Source organism: Vicugna pacos, chromosome 11, assembly GCF_048564905.1.
Source record: "Vicugna pacos chromosome 11, VicPac4, whole genome shotgun sequence".
Taxonomy (NCBI): Eukaryota; Metazoa; Chordata; class Mammalia; order Artiodactyla; family Camelidae; genus Vicugna; species Vicugna pacos.
In genome coordinates this window covers 15608135-15621238 of record NC_132997.1, presented here as the reverse complement: position 1 = coordinate 15621238, position 13104 = coordinate 15608135, and the positions used below count along the sequence as shown (strand labels likewise).

The 13104-nt window shown below is 35.9% G+C and overlaps 1 long non-coding RNA gene across 1 annotated transcript; it reads left to right on the top strand.

The window, feature by feature from the left end:
• Positions 1-572: 572 nt before the first annotated feature.
• On the top strand, positions 573-8964 carry LOC140699165 (uncharacterized). The gene is made up of 6 exons (XR_012077164.1): positions 573-653; positions 791-886; positions 1947-2462; positions 6494-6637; positions 8406-8581; positions 8897-8964. It is a non-coding gene; the product is annotated as an uncharacterized lncRNA (long non-coding RNA).
• The last annotated feature ends 4140 nt before the right edge of the window (positions 8965-13104 follow it).

The following is a 13104-nucleotide window of genomic DNA, read 5'->3' as shown; positions in this document are numbered from 1 at the left end:
AACTGCAAAAGAGAGAATAACATTTGTCTTGTGGAGATTTATAGGAATATTGTGACCAGATCTACAGCAATGAACAAAGGATTCAGGCACCAGGAGGTTTGCCCCAACCAACCATAACCCCTCCCCTTTCAGTATAAAAGAAACCTGAATTCAAACTTGGGTAAGAAGATTTTTTGGGACACCAGTCTGCTATTATCTCCATCTGCTGGCTTTCTGGATAAAGTCACTATTCCTTGTCCCAACAGATCCTCTCTCGATTATTGGCCTGTTAAGTGGCAAACAGTACCAACTTGGACTCTTCAACTGACTTGTTGTGGTGATTATTTCACAATATGTACAAGTATGGAATAATTATGGTGCACATTTGAAGCTAACCTAATGTTGTGTGCCAACTCTACCTCAAAAAAAAAGCTACAGTATCCTAAGATAAATATAATATAGATGTAGCTGTGACTTCTGAAAAGTTAAAACTTTAGTTGCATCATATGTCAGTTCTCTCTTTCCCCTTCCCTCTGTTTTGTTTGTACCATTTCTACATTCTCAGAACATAAAGCCATTAGGAGACAGGCTGGGACCTGGATCCCTTTACCCGAGTGCTCATGTTGATTTTGTGGCAGAAAAGCCCAGTGACACCATGTCTGCTACGGGGCCAGGTACTGTCTGTCCTCTGTCTAGGATGTGTGTTTCTGTATTTCAACTATTCTTTATAATTTTTAACTTTTAAAATGAAGTAATTTTATAAGGAAGCAAAGTAAGGTGGAAACAGTTGATCTTTTTCTCATTTGTTCAGTCTCCTACAAAAGCTCTTTATAATGCTGGACATTGGAACCATCCAGACTTAGAAGAACTACCTGGGCCACCAGGAGTAAAACCTCAGAGTGTCACAGTAAGTGAGCTGTACTTTACAATTTCATGTTTGTGTAATGAATTGTAAATTAATAAATCAGTTGCTCTCTTCATTCATAATTTGAGAGTCTCTTGCTTTTCTAACATTTTATTTTTGACTTCCTCTCTAAAAATTAGTGGCTTTAGTTTAATTCGTTGGAAAAGTAAAGATTGTGGACAGAATAACAGAAATGCTGGTATTACTAGGTTATAAATGAAAGCCTTAAAAATATTAAATGACTTTATTTACTCCTGACCCACACTTTATCGAAATGCAGTATTGTATATTTCATGTTTACATTAAGAGCTATATTATAAATTACATTGAACTTAAAGTGGCTTTGAGTGATTAATTTGCTTTTCAGAGTAGAACTTTCCCCTGAATTCCAGTAATATCTTTCAATTCAAAACACATTTGAAAAAGATTCTTATCAAATTATTTTCTTCAGAATGACTGATAGGACCATACATTAATGCTTCTCATTAATGGTAACACCTCAGCCATCTGGAGCTGTCAAAGAATGAGTTCTTTTTAACAACAAAATAGGGGTAGAAATCATTCTAAAATATAATGTATCGTCCCTTGTCTTCTTAAGTTGATAAATTACACTCCTGTTGCTAGTATAGAACCATCACTGTGCATATGACGGCTATGTTTTCCTGCCCTAAACTACGATGCCTCTAGTTAAAAATTCTTTTGTTCATTTGTTGTACTTTTCCTGTCCATCCTGAGCTGCTTATAAGTGTTATTTATGTGTGTAATTGTGGTTGTTTATTCATCCTAGTAGTCCTGGGGACAAATAACAAGTTGTATGAAATGTAAGCTTTAAAAGACCAGAAGGAATTCCTGAGTGCTTCTTTTGTGAATGAAACATACATGAGGCTTTCCTTGTAGTGCATGGAATTTTTAAAGTATCCCTAATGACCTTTCAGAGGCCTCCTCCTTCCTTTAGCAGAGAGAGGGGGGGTTATTATTATTAAGCTAAATTTGCCAAGTAGATGACATGTTGCTATTTTTATATATTCATTTAGATCAGCTAACTTAATACCTTTATTAATAGGTGAGGCTGTCTTCAAAGGAACCAAGTGAAAAAGATGATGGAATTTTTAATGCTCCTGCACCACCACCCAAAGTGATAAAAACTGTGATAATACCTACTCAGCCCTACCAAGATGTAGTTACTGCACTGAAATGCAGAAAAGGAGACAAAGAAGTAGGCAACTATGTACAGTTTTATTGCACTTAGATAGAATTTTGTGTGTTATCCAGCCTTTTAATGTCTTGAACACACGTTAGTACCCTGGTTCTCAATTTTGAACCACGAACTTGTCCTACTACTACCAATGTTTTACAGCATTTCTTTTGGTTGCCATCTGATAAATAGAGCCCAGGAAGCCCACAGATTTAAATACGCTACTTCAGAGTTACAAAGGAAGTGGACTTCTGTTTCCTTGGTGGTTATATTCTGTGCTGTTCAGGATTTGAAGCACTTCAGTGATGCGGTGGAATTTGGTGAAACTGAGTACTTGTTAAGTGGCTTAAAGAGCTCCCAGCCTCTAAACGTACTTTGCCTTAGGTAAGATCTTATTTTTATATTTGATAATTGTATGCATCCTATTTCTCAGTAAAAAATTGTAACTGGCAGAGCAAAACATTTATGATTTTGTTATCATCGGTGTAGGTTATAGCCAGTGATGAGTTAAAATGTGATTGATTTTTTTAAGGGACTTGATTATACATGGATGGAGGGAAGTTGGATGATGTAGTCTTTTAAAAAGATAGAATAGGATTCAGCTTCCAGATGCTTAAAAGAGTGTTATGCTAAAGAATCTTTTCAGCTCTTTCATACCCCAAATTTTACATGTACAAATGATAAATTTGATTGTAGTATGATTTGATTGGAATCATCTTTTACATACTATAATGGATTTAATATCGATTTGATTGAATTATCTAGACATTTGGAATATGTCCAATTAGATATGATTTAGAACCTTTATCAATGAGAAGCATTATGAAAGGTAGCTGAGATTACTTTTGCTTTTAATTTAATGGTAGTAATAATGTAAGGAATACACTGAAAGTGATCATGTTTTATTTATATTTTTTAATGTAATGTGCCTAATCACATACTATGCATCAATAAGTTTTTAATAATTTGGTTTGCTCAATTTTTTTTTATTGTGATCTGTTTGGATGAAGCTTTGACACCACCCACCCCCAACCCACCACGTGTCCTTTTGCTTGTTTTGGTACTACGCAAACAAAAAATGAATGCACTAGGTATTTTCAGTTCCCCTAACCTAGTCTCTTTTCTTCTAGTGTTACGAGCTTGGCTACTAAATGTGCCATGCCCAGTTCTTTAATGTACCCAAGAGCACATGGAATGCTAGCTATGTTCTTTATTTTTTTTAACTTTTCAAAATTGAGTTATAGTCATTTTACAAATTTGTGTCAAATTCCAGTGTAGAGCACAATTTTTCATTTATATATGAACCTATGTATATTCATTGTCACATTGTTTTTCGCTGTGAGCTTCCATAAGATCTTGTATATATTTCCCTGTGCTATACAGTATAATCTTGTTTATCTATTCTATATTTTGAAATCCCAGTCTGTCCCTTCCCACCCCCCACCCCCTTGGCAACCACAAGTTTGTATTCTATGTCTGTGAGTCTGTTTCTCTTTTGTATTTATGATTTGGTTTTTTTTTTCTTAGATTCCACATGTGAGTGATATCATATGGTATTTTTCTTTCTCTTTCTGGCTTACTTCACTTAGAATGACATTCCCTAGGAACATCCATGTTGCTGCAAATGGCGTTATGTTGTTGGTATTTATGGCTGAATAGCATTCCATTGTATAAATATACCACATCTTCTTTATCCAGTCATCTGTCAATGGACATTTAGGCTGTTTCCGTGTCTTGGCTATTGTAAATAGTGCTGCTATGAACACTGGGGTGCAGGTGTCTTTTTGAAGTAGGATTCCTTCTGGATATATGCCCAGGAGCAGGATTCCTGGGTCATACGGTAAGTCTATTCCTAGTCTTTTGAAGAATCTCCATACTGTTTTCCACAGTGGCTGCACCAAACTGCATTCCCACCAGCAGTGTAGGAGGGTTCCCTTTTCTCCACAGTCTCTCCAGCATTTGTTATTTGTGGACTTTTGAATGATGTCCATTCTGACTGGTGTGAGGTGATAGATACCTCATTGTAGTTTTGATTTGCATTTCTCTGATAATTAGTGATATTGAACATTTTTTCATGTGCCAATTGACCATTCGTATGTTTTCCTTGGAGAATTGCTTGTTTAGGTCTTCTGCCCATTTTTGGTTTGGGCTGTTTTTTTTTTCTTATTAACTCAGATGAGCTGATTGTATATTCTGGAGATCAAGCCTTTGTCAGTTTCATTTGCCAAAATTTTCTCCCATTCCGTAGGTTGTCTTTTTGTTTTACTTATGGTTTCCTTTGCTGTGCAGAAGCTTGTAAGTTTCATGAGTTCCCATTTGTTTATTCTTGCTTCTATTTCTGCCATGTTCTTTAAAACCTTGGATGAGTCACAGCAGCATCAGGTATTGAAGTTCCTGGGATTGAGAAGCATTATTTAAAAATCCTACTTTATTTGGCTATTAAAATATACTTTCTTTCATCTATAAGTATTTCCTAATTGTGGGTTGAGTTAGTCTTACTTGCTAAATATTTAGAGCTTAATGCCAGATTTTTTTCTTAATAAATTATATAAGGTTATTTTCTCATGACCTTTCTTCCCTTAACTTTTCAGTTTATACTATTAAAATGCTGTTTAGTTATCATAGCTCATATCCCATACCAGAGATTTAATTCTGTAAGTATTGATTTTCTGTAATGAAAAAGTACTGAAAAAATGTTTTACTAATTTTTTATATTAATAGCATAGAAAAAAGTAAAAAGATATTAACAATTTTTAACATTCTGTCTGGATGCTGAATATAGGACATAGCCCATGATGAAAAAGAATCAATTCCTAATTTTCATTAGGACTTTGACACATTCTCTTAAAAGTAAAGCATACATATAAAAGTTGGGTTTAACATTTTTGAAGTTAGAAAAAAATCATTACTAATCATGGTATTTTCAGATGGCTTTATTATGTTTTTCTTCAAGGAAATCTCCCAAGGCCTATGACATTTTAGTTTCCCAAAATAGTTTGCTCTGTAAACATTTAGTTACCTAGTCAGAATTTTGAGTATTCAAAGCTTAAATCTTTAGATAGTTAATTCTGTTTCTGTGCATTGAAATAAGTGTTAAGTACAGAATGTCCCACATGTTCGAATATCCCAACCCAGACCTTTTTGTTATATTAATGCTTACCTACATCACCTTTAATACATGTAGGTTTTATTATAAGCAGAGTGTCCTAACTCTACCTATCTGAATGATTTTGAGAGTATATTATATTAATGGTTTTCTAAAAATTACTTGCTTCAGCCAGGCCTGATATATTTATTGTAAAGAAATGAGTCTCAATATGCTGATTTGAGCATCCTAGCTTTATATATTGACACAAACTCAGCTGTGTTTATTTTACATAAAAAATAGCTGTTTCTGATACAGATTTTACATTTATACTTTTGTACTTAGTTATTGACTTAAAACTGAAATTTGATGTTACTGTATCATAGAGAGCACAGAGTGAAGGATATTTTAAAATAGGATTATGTATAGCTGAAAAAATATTTTGTAAACTCATTTAGCACAGAATGACCCCCCAAATATGTAATTCCACTTAAATGCCCCAGAGCTAGAACATTTATATAGGGAAGTTCTGAAGGAAGGAAAATTTTAAACAATGGTGCCCTATTTATGTATTTATCTAATTCACATTTTCCTAGAATATTTAAAGAGGGAGGTTTTCACTGCATAAAACATTTTCAAGATTTCCAAAATATGAACAAATGTCAAAATGATCATATCTCCTGAAGTTACCACTAATTGCTGACTTTTTTTTTTTTGCCTGTCGAAGAATACGTCCCTTTGTGCAGCTGCCCTCATGAACTTACTGAGTAGATGTCATTTGAACATGGATCTTGATAGAGCTAGCATGGATCTAATGATTTGACTTTTAGAACTGGAGCAAGATGCTTCTTCAGCTAAGCTGCTGAATGAAAAAGACATGAATAAAATTAAAGAAAAAATGTGAAGGCTCTGTGAAACTGTACACAACAAGCACCTTGACCTAGAAAATATAATGATGGATTCCTTCCTTCCATTATAAAATAAAAATTACTTTCAGGAAGTTTTTAGTCATAGTTGCCATGTGACTTTGGACAAATCATTTAACCTCTTGGTTTATAATTCAGCAAACTCTTCTGAGGTTTTGCTGAACATAATTCTGTTTCTTGCCTGATATTCCCAAACTGGTCCATCAGTATTTAGATTTTTTTTCTCAGTAACAATTTTTATTGTATTTTGCCTAATCCTTTTCCCTTTTTTGTTTGTTTGTTTGTTTTTAATGTAAGTACATTGAAGCTAGTAGGAATCTGAATTCTTACTCTTTATAGGTTTCTGGAATAAAGATTCAAAGGATTTTTGAAAGCCATTTTCAATGAGTATTCACTTATTCTAGAGTGTCTTAGGATGTCTGATTAACCACTGCAAGAGATCAAGATTCAGAAGGAAGGTTTCTAGGCACCTGCCCTTCTCTGGAGCAGTGTCTCTTATCCTGGGGTCATGGCTGTGGCTACCCTTATGCTCAGTGCAACTGCCCAAGGTAAGAATACTATGTTGCTTTTGGATGATTTTAGTTCTACTTTCTTCTGACTTTTTTAAAGCTTGTCCTAAAGATTGGTAGGCCAGAAGAAGATAATTGGTCTTGTCATTTGAAAAAAAATTTATATATTCCCAACTTTCATATATTTCCAACATCTGAACTATGTAAGCATTGGTTTTTCTACTGCTCACAAAACTGAAGATTGCAGCATTTGCCTCAAAAGTTGCAGAATTCCTTGTGTTAGCCACATATGACAGGGTTATTGCCTTGTTTAGTTAAGGTAAAGTAGGGAATAGATTCAGGTAGAGTGGGGCTTGAAGGGGAAGGTGAGTTACCATTAAAAGGCAGGATACAAAATTGACATGTACCTCAGTACTTTCAGTTACTAAAACTAGAAAAGAGCTCAGATTGTAGAGAAGCAATGCTTCTACCTCACCAAACTCTCTGTATGCTATTTTAAAAATATATTTTACTTTTAAAAGTAAAAGTTTTTTACTTTGAACATTTATATATATGTTAATTTTTAATGGTCTAACAGACATTTTTGAGCCTATAATTTTAGTTTGCTCCATAATTGAATAAATATACCTTTATTAATAGTTTATCTCCCATGTTGTTGACCATTTAGATTCTTTCCAGGCATTTGCTTTTAAATAACATGATGATAAACCTGTTCCTTGAATTTTCTCCATCATCTGTTGAATTTATTAGGATGGTAAATACCATTATAACTTCCTTATATTGTGTTAAAGGGTTAATCACATGATTAAAACCAAACACAGGAAAAAAGTAGACTAGTTTATAAATATGGCTCTGACTACTCTGTACTCCCTTTAGTGGTGGCCCTAAATCATTATTTGTGTATAATGCTGTCATGGTGGCCACATGATGGGTATCCAAGCTGCTAATGGTGCAGTGTAAAGTTTAAAACTGATGAATCTGAAACTCTAAATGTAACAAAGGATTTTTATTCAGAATAGATAAGAAAATATAGAGAACAATATGAAAAAGACAAGAAACTTTGCTGGAAAATAAGGAATATTTGACAGGAGACTCACAGTAGAAGAAATACAAACTGATAAATACATAAAAACAGGCTCATTTTAAAAATAGAAAAATACAAAGTGAAGCAATAAGATACCATTTTTTGCCATCAGGCAAAAATTTGGACACACCCACACCCTGTTCATGCGCTGTTGCTTGTTACAGTCTTTGTGGGAAATTCATTTGATATATTGATCTATGTTTGAAATATGTGTACACTTTGGTTTAACAGTCTCACCCTTGAGCCTCTGTATGGTAGAAATAACAGTGCCAGTATGTGTTTTATTGAACTAGCAGATGATCGACTACTTTAAATAATGAATTTTCTCTGAAATAAGCCAATGGTTAAAAAAAAAAACAACTTTCTTCCATTTAAGACTTTTCTGGTACCAATTTAAATTTGTTTAGTTTTACATAAAAAGGCATTTAATGTGTACAACTGTGGGTAGTAAAGTTATATACTTATTCATTGAATTTATAATTTTAACTTTGCTTAAAAATTATATTATCAAGTTTTCCCAAATGAAGCAAAAACAACACCTAGTGTGACTATCAGACATGCTTGATACGTGATTGAATAGATAGTACATTATAAGTTGTGGAATAGAAAAAAAATAATTTGGTAGCATTTATGACAAATTTAAAACAGTAAGGTCCAAGTAGATAGAAATCCTTAGTATAACTATGTGTTTAGCATAATAGTCTCTACTTTGTTTTCCCTTAGAGCATTACAGCATTGCGAAGAATCCATTAAGCAGAGTAACCGTGCTGAGAACAGAAAATACTTACCTGACAGTCAGCCTCTGCCTCACCAGAACATCACGAATCACATGGGCAAAGCAGTGGAAGACTGCATGAGGGCCATTACTGGGGTGCTGCTCAATTTAACTAATGATAAACGTAAGTCATATTTTCCACATAGATTCTCACTGAAAGATTGCATTACATGTAAAAACAAGTTAATCCCCTTGTTTCTTCTTTTCTTAATATAGTCATTTTTATATTGCCATGATAAAATTTATTTATTCATGTATAGGTTTAAGTGCTTTTAAGAGTTGATATTTTTAGAACGAGCCGGGTAGCTTGGCTCAGAAATATTATAGCCAACAGTGTATCTCAATAAAGAAATACCTATACATTTTAATTTTATTGTTAGTATTGTTAGTGTCATAAAAAGTAATGACAATCTCTACATTCTTCCCATTCCCCATGCAGCACCAAATCGGGAGAACAGGATGGCGTGATGGGCAGAGTGATGAACTATATGCTTAAGGTTCCACAGTACCTATTTCAGGAGCAGAGATTTGATATTTGATTGCGGGTGAGTTCAAATGACTATTTCAGAAATGAGGAATCTGTCAGCCAGTGAGCCAGGCATGCCACCGCCCACTTGTGCCAGCGGAACCTGGCCTGGGCAGGAGTGGAGCAGAGAGTGGGGATCGTGAGACCAGGTCTGAGCGAGGACTACGTGCAGCCACCACCGAGTCAGCACCTGAAGGACATGGAGGAAAGGCTGGCAGAAGCTGTTGCCAATGTGGATGACGGCACCCTGGTTGGTGGCCCAGCTGGGTGGGCGGTTTAGGGAGCAGGTAGCAGCTGCAAAGGAGACACCAGCCAGTACCAACTAGAAGGAGTCTGCCCTGCTCCCTCTCTCTGTTCCTCCTCAAGGGAGAGCTGGGCCAGATGGTGAGGAGAAGTCACTGCCCAATGCAAACCACATTCCTAAAATCCATGAAACTCAAAAGTTGTGATCCACTACCCTAGGCTGTTGATTGGCAGTTAAAATGTTACTGTTGTAAAACTCATTTGGAGTCTCAAACACAAAGCCTTGCACCTTTCTGCCAGGGTAACTTTTAAGACCCCCTCAACATCCTTTCACATCAGCATGTTTCCTACCTGAGTTTCTGGGTGAATCCCTGTGTTTGCTTTTCTTTTTCTCTTTCCCACCTCTGCCTGGGCTGTCCCATTGACTGAGCAAGTGGGAGAACCTTGATGGGTGATGCACATGAGCATTTGGCAGAATCAGGTCTATTTTCTGGTAAAGACCATGGAACATTCAGGTCTGAGCTCCCCACTCTCAGAAATCCCCCCTGGCTTGTCAACCCAACCAACAGAGAAACAAAGTCTCAATAAAATTAGGAAGTGATCTATGAGTCAGAGTTGATCAAAGTGACTTGGAGAGGATATTAAATGTGGAAGGCACACCGGCATGTTACTTTGACAAACAAATTATAAAACTGACAATATCTGGATAAAAAACTGACGCTACTGGATTTAACCAGCATCTTTGCCTTTTGCCTCTTCCTTGGCCAATCAGAGCAGTAATTGACCATTTGAACAGAGATGGGTTCAAAGTTAATGAAGGAAATACTGAGGCTGCATTTAATGCAATGCTTGGACATTTTCGCTCCAACAGACACAATAGGTTTTTTCCTTTTTTTTAAAAAAATCTGGCCTAAAGTATAATTACTATTCATTAAGGATTAATTTTAGATCATGTGATCCTTCAAAATTTGGACTTAAGTGACATTTATATATAAGTCAATTAAATAAAGTTCTTTTACAAATTCACTTTGATAACACCCTCTGAAGGTAGGGACATATCATTTATAACAAATGCACAGACAGACATCCATCCAGATGGACACAGAGATCTTATAGTTTTCCTGCTTGAGTTTAAAAGCTTCTTTCCTTCTTTTTTTTCTCCCTTTCCCTTTCATTATATGCTAGTTAAGCCAAGGTTATAGTCTCAAGTGAAGGGGGCTGTGTGTACATTTCAAGGACATGTTAAGAGCTATAACTTCAGTCTTTCTACTAGGAATACTTTTGCTCTCTCAAGGTCAGCATTTTGAAAAGATGTCTTATCAAGTCAGTTTTATCTACAGTTTTGGAATGTCAAAAAAAGCTCCATTGTAGCATTTCAGAGTTGAGCTCTTGCCAGCACTGGCTTCATTGCAATCACACAGGAAGCCAGCCAGAGATCCAGCCTGTCCAGGAACTGTTCCAAATTTGAGGTACAGTTTCCAATTATTAACTCTGTATCCTAAATCAGTTATGATGCGAACAATGTTCTCAGGCCCCAATGATGGATCCAAAGTTTGCTGCTTCTGAGTCTAGTTCCCCAAGAACTCATTGTTGGTCTCTCCTACTTGTCTTGGTTTCTCTCTGTGGCTGAAACTGCATGGGGATTCGGAGCACTAGGCAATCCAACTTATGGTGCCCACTGTCCAGCAGAATTAACATAATTGCTATAGTGGGATCCCCTGCAGAACCAATAACCATCAAGAGGACTGATCCTCAGACACTTCCACATGGTTCTCCATTGCCTGAGAATGCCGGTAGCTGGAGAAAGCAAATGTCCCTCTTCTTCAGAGATGAGCAGGCTCAGTCTCTCATGTCACTAGCAAAAAGTTCATTCAGATCACATGTACATATTTCCAATTTAAGCTTAGTGTTCAAAAAGACAGCCAACCTAGTTCCTCCCAATTTTCCCCCTGGGTCCCTGCCTAGGAAATATACAAGTACCCTCTTAGGACTTCAAATCCTAACAAAAACTACTCCAATAAAATTTAGGACATCATTTAAAGCAGTGACATCTCAATATCAGGAGAACCCATCAAACCACCTAGAAAGACTAAGAAGCAGGTGGGATTAGAAAGACCTGTGCTGGTACCAAGCACCAGTTTGGGATAGGCTCCAGCTGTCCTCTGGCGGTGTTTCTAGTCTATATGAAGAATAATGCTTTTTTTCTGAATAAGAACACAGGATTCCAGAAAATACACCATCTGCAGTCAAAGAAAGGAATCATTTCTCCTGCAGGCATCTCCCCTGTACCCAGGACTGGGGAGACAATGCTGGCCTTCCCAAGGCCAGGACGAGCTAGCTAATGCACCCTGTCTCTCCAGCTTCCTCTCACTGTGAGCCCTGGCAGTTTCCTTGCTGGTCTTTTTGTCTTGAACTCTGAGTCTCTCCTTACACCTGTCTTTGTCTCTGCTTTACTTAATCTCAATCTCTGTCTTTGTCACAGCTTCTCTCTCTCTCTGTTTCTGTCCCTCTCCTCCTTATCTCACTTGCTCTCTTTTGCTCTTCTTGCCTCATCTTTGTAGGTAAACATAACTTCTATAGCAATTAATGTTTCATTATTCTATTTCATTAAAAATGATCCAGACATTCAGTGAATTTCCATCATTTAACTTGATTTAGCAGAACTCTGAATTTTCATGTTACCCAAAATCTGGAGGAACTGTTTTTAGGTAGATATACCATAAAACATAATCATTTTTAAAATTTAACCCAAAAGAAATTAGGCAAGAAAAGTAAATAAAAGACATTAGATTAGAGAGGAAGAAGTAAAATTATCTTTATTCAATGATTCCATATTTGAAAGTCCAGAAAGAAGACTTTAGATTTATAGTCAAACAGCCTTCAATAAAGTACCATGATAATTCAATGAGCAAGTATAGTCTTTTCAACATTGGTGCTGGGACAATGAAAATCCCCTTGCAAAAAAAAAATAATTTTGTACCCTACCTCACAGCATATACAAAAATTATCTCAAAATGTATTAAATACCTAAATTTAAGAGATAAAATTATAAAACTCCTAGGAGAAAATATTGGGTTCAATTTATGTGAACTTGCATTAGGCAGACTTCTTATACATGACACCATGAGCAAGCAAGATAGGAAAAACAAATACATTGAACATCAAATTGAAACATTTTGTACTTCAAAGTCAGAATCAAGAAAGTGAAGAGATAATCCACAAAGTAGGAGAATATATTTGCAAATTATAAATCTGATAAGAAATTTATATCTGGAATGTTAAGTAACTTATAACTGAATAATAGAAAATAACCCAAATAGAAATGAGCAAAGGCCTTGAATAGACATTTTTCTGAATATGATACACAAATAACCAATAAGCACATGAAAATGTGCACAGCGATTTTAGTCATTAGGGAAATACAAATCAAAACCAAAGTGAGATGCCACTTCACACCTACTGTCGTTACTATAATTTTAAAATGGAAAACAGCAGATTTTGGCAAGAATGTGGAGAAATTGGCACCCTTCTCCACTGTGGTGGGAATGCATATTTGTGCGGCTTCTTTGGAAATAAGTTTGGCAATGCTGAAATATAATTAACACAGTTAACATCACTTCGAATTTTAGATATACACCAAAGAGAAATGAGAACAATGATCCACACAAAAACTCATACACAGGTGCTCATAGCAAGTATGGTTACAACTCAGATGTCTGTCGCTGGATTAATGGATAAACAAACTGGTTAAGTGAGAGCTGAGAACACACTGGTGTAGGTGAGGAAAGGGACAACTGCCCAGCACTTCACCTGGTGGGATCTCCTAGTGTCTAGCACCTGGGCAAGTTTCCCTTTGCTCTAAATCATTCAAAGAGACT